This window comes from Arachis ipaensis, chromosome B04 (genome assembly GCF_000816755.2).
Source record: "Arachis ipaensis cultivar K30076 chromosome B04, Araip1.1, whole genome shotgun sequence".
Lineage (NCBI taxonomy): Eukaryota > Viridiplantae > Streptophyta > Magnoliopsida > Fabales > Fabaceae > Arachis > Arachis ipaensis.
Genome location: NC_029788.2, coordinates 3499147 through 3503519, shown reverse-complemented (window position 1 = coordinate 3503519; position 4373 = coordinate 3499147).

Below are 4373 nucleotides of genomic sequence, written 5' to 3'. Positions count from 1 at the left end.
GAAAACACTAATAATAATATAATAATAACAATACTAATAATAATAATAATGTCACTAATAATAGTAATAATAATAATAAAAATACCAATAAAACTAACAACTAAACACAAATAAATAGTATATAAATAAATATATTTATTTGTTAAAAATAAAAAAATACTTATCCATTGAAGATGATCTAAATACTCAATAATATGTTTTTGAGGTAATGTAAAATCGTAAACCATTTTTTTCTCTTAATTTTATTCCTTATTCGCTTAAACTACTCTCTCTCCTTCCTGCTATTCTTCTTCCTCTCTTTCTTGCAACCAAAAGTCTCAAACCCTCCCTCCCTTACAACACAAAACGTTGAAACCCTCACCCCAAAAATACTGAAACCTTCTAAAAACCACGAACCCTCACCTTTGAAACAACCTCACTTGCGTTTTGCTTTTTAAAGACCCTATTCAGCCATCTTCCACAACACGTGTCGGACATGCAGGTTGTGTTTTGGGCAGTCTCAAGGTGGTCAAATGGCCAAACTTGTCTGCATGTAGGGGATATAGAACATGTTTTGGCAGTTGTTCTCCTCCATGTCAAACGTAACTTATGTTTTACAGTTGTTTTTTTTTTTCTTCATGCAAAACGTGACCTGCGTTTCGCAAATCTCTGCATGTTCAGATCCAGATATATGAATAACACACCATGCACCAATATTATTGGATAACACACTTTTTCACTCCATTTGTAAATTAATTTTTGGGTAAGTTGCTCAGTATTAGAGAGAATTCAATTTCAATGTTACTTTTTTTTTTTTTCAAAAACATCGATCAAAAGTCTGATTTGTATTTTTTTTTTCAAGTTAAATAATATAATTCGGTAAGTATAATTTTTGGACACCACCATATAACCAAAATAGAAATTGGTACCTCCAATTTCTTAAATTCCATAGCAGTGAAAATCACATCCTTTGCCTTATCTTTTTGTGATGCACATGCACATCGAGCATAATAAAAATAATAAGGTTGCATTTGAAATAGAAGCTGAGACTGAGAGATAGAGATTGTGAGACAGAGACTAAATTAAATTTAAATATTATATTTAATGTAAATTATACAGAATTAAGTTATGTGTAACATCTTAACTTTTAGCACGTCATGATCGTACCAAAGTGAGGCGTTACTAACATGTTTTTCTTATTTACTATTTAATATTGAGCCTTTAGTTCGATTTCGCGTTTCAATTTTCAGAACATGCTGGAAACTTTTTTTTAATTAATTAAACTCATTATTTATATTTTTTTTTATAAAAACTGGAGTTGTTATATTCTACTCACCTTACCAAAATTTTCGTCCTCGAAAATTGATACAAGATGAAAAAGATTCATTTCAAGTCCACTTTCAAAAACATCAAAGAAAAGAAACAAAACGGTTTGGCATATTCAGTTTTTCAAATGTGAAAGAAATCATATCTCATGAAGATGACAGAAAAGGTGTAGTCTACTGCAGAGATTTAGAAAGATTCTTAAGATTAGACTCTAACAAAGATGCACATAATAATGATAGGTAAACAACATTAAGGTTGAATATTCCGAAAGGTTCGAGTAATAACTAGAAACATACTCAAGAAGATATTCAAAACACATCCCAAGAAGAAAGTTCGAAACAAAGAATTCCACTGCAAGCAATCAAGAAAAAGATTTACATCGGCACGGATAAGAATTATGCGTTGAAACGAAACTAACTCCTAAAACTTCTAACGTCTCCAAATCCCGTGATTCGCATTGCTTATTAACTCTATTTTGTCCATGACAACCCATTAGTGTTCCCATATACATAAATTATTCGTATTAAGTTGGCCAGACTTAATACCATGAGGAATGCAACAGTCGACTAACAGCATTAATCAATAGACAATCATGCATCTAAAATTTAAACTCTTGTCATTAGGACAAGTCCTATTGCATGACACACACTCAGAGTATGCAGTGAAGCATAATCAGTCCATTTTCCAATGCTCTACAGGAAGGACTGCTCTGATACCATAATGTAACACCCTAACTTTTAGCACGTCATGATCGTACTAAAGTGAGGCGTTACAAACCTGCTTTCCTTATTTACTATTTAATATTGAGCTTTTAGTTCGATTTCGCGTTTCAATTTTCAGAACATGCTGAAAACTTTTTTTAATTAATTAAACTCATGATTTATATTTTTTTTTAATAAAAACTGGGGTTGTTATATTATGTCTCAATATTCTATTTAGTTTAAAAAAAATACAAAGACTAAAACAAATAAAGTTACTTGAATACTCCTTGTTGTTTCTCTCTTTCTTCTTTTCACTTTTCTTCAAATTTCTTCATACAAATTCATAATATAGTAATTCCAAATCAAACAAACAAATCAAACATAACTAAATATGAGTGTTTCCTTATCCAAATCCAGATCAAGGCATGGCCAGAACATAAATAAGCAAATACTAAAACAAAGCATGTTCAAAGAAAATTCATACACATCAACATAGAGGTTTTTTTATTTAAATAAATATATAAAAATTATTAATTACCAAAATGCGCATAAATAAAATTGTTGATGAAAATGCGCATGGCCAATTCACAGGAGCCGCCCGTAAAGTGAAATTCGCCATAAACTCAGCCTAGGCGCCCATGTTGTGGGTGACATAGTTGATGTGGCCATTTTGCATGTGCCAGAAGCAGCATGGATTCTCAACCTACAACTCCTCCAATTCGCAGGCGATGCAGCTAAGTTGGGTACCCACACCTACTTCCGATGTTTTTGACTTGATCCTAACCTACATCAGCTCTATTTCGTGGGTGCATGGGCTAAATTGATGGCGAATTCCACTTCGCGGGCAATTCCCATCGTAAACATTTTCATCAACAATTTTATCTATGCGCATTTTGAGAATTAATAATTTTATATATTTATTTAAATAAAAAAAACCTCAACAAATAACCACACTAAAAAATTGAAGAGAATTTTCCCAAACCAAAAAGAAAAGAAAATAAATGCATTAATAACATCACATACCCATATCAAACTGTACCCACAATTTGTACAAGATACTCACAATTCACAATAAAAACATGTCTTTTTTTCGATGGTAATGAAAGGTAATGATTTTCTCTTTCAAAATGGCAAAGGGGGGTGCCGATAGCGACAAGCACGACGAAGTCAAGGCGATCGACACGAGATGCAGAAATAAGAGGATGAAGAAGTATTCGAGAGGCAAGCAAACACTGGCAGCGTGGGAATTAGGGAGAAGAGAAGAAAAAGGAAGTCACTGACGATGAAGACAGGTTGATCCTGGTGGCGACAATGAGGTCACGATTTGAGTAGGTGAGTGTGCAGAGAAAGAATGAAGGAGAAGGCTTTAAATAGTGGGAATGAATCCTCTCAATTGTTAAAAAAAATTGAGAGTGTAAAGTGTGATCTTTAACCCTCCATTGTTTTCTCTCTCATATTTATTATTGGTCCTACTTATAAAACTAATGGTGAGAGATTACACTTTACTCCCTCAATTATTAAAAAAGATGGAGAGGATCCATTCCCCTAAATAGTTGGGGTAGTGTTAGATTTTCAAATTTTGATTGAAAGTATTTTAGAAAAGAAATATTAATAAAGTTTCAATCCCCATCCCCACTTTATGAAGGTATTGAAGAGAACTGAAATTACGACATTCAAAACGATAAAATTGCGTATTACAATTTATTTGAGTTTGGGTCCTCTTTATTACTGCATACTCCTCTTGCCACTGAACTATGTTATTTCTTAATATTTTATATGCTAATTATTATAGGATTTATATATCATGTGGACACATGTTAAGTTTACAAATTAAGAAATTTTTTATTGAAAATATAAAAAAATTTAAATTGTCAATACATTTACATTCATTAAATGAAAACATTTAAAATTTTTCATTAATGTCAAGCTTAAAATAAAATTAAAAAATTTTTATTATGAAAAAATACTAAAATTTTATATACTTATTTAATAATAATCGGATTATAACTTGTTGATTATAATTTGTTGAAACTTGATAAAATATTAGTGAAGATATGTATTTTAAATTTTAATTTTAAGTTTTTGACTATTTTATATTTTTTATTTACATAGGACTGATTTACCAGTTCAACCAGTAACTCATCGATTGAACCAATAAATCAGTGAACCAATAATCTAATCGGTTCAGTTTTAACTTCTGACAACTATGGTTGATACCTAAGTGGTTAAGTTCTTTTATATTGTGTTTAAGCCATATTTTTTCTGCTAATAATGCCATATCATCAATTTTGCTTACTTGACAAAACTTGAAAATCAACCAATCATCTTTTAGTAAAAGATTTTAAAAAACTAGAAGAAAAACTTCTA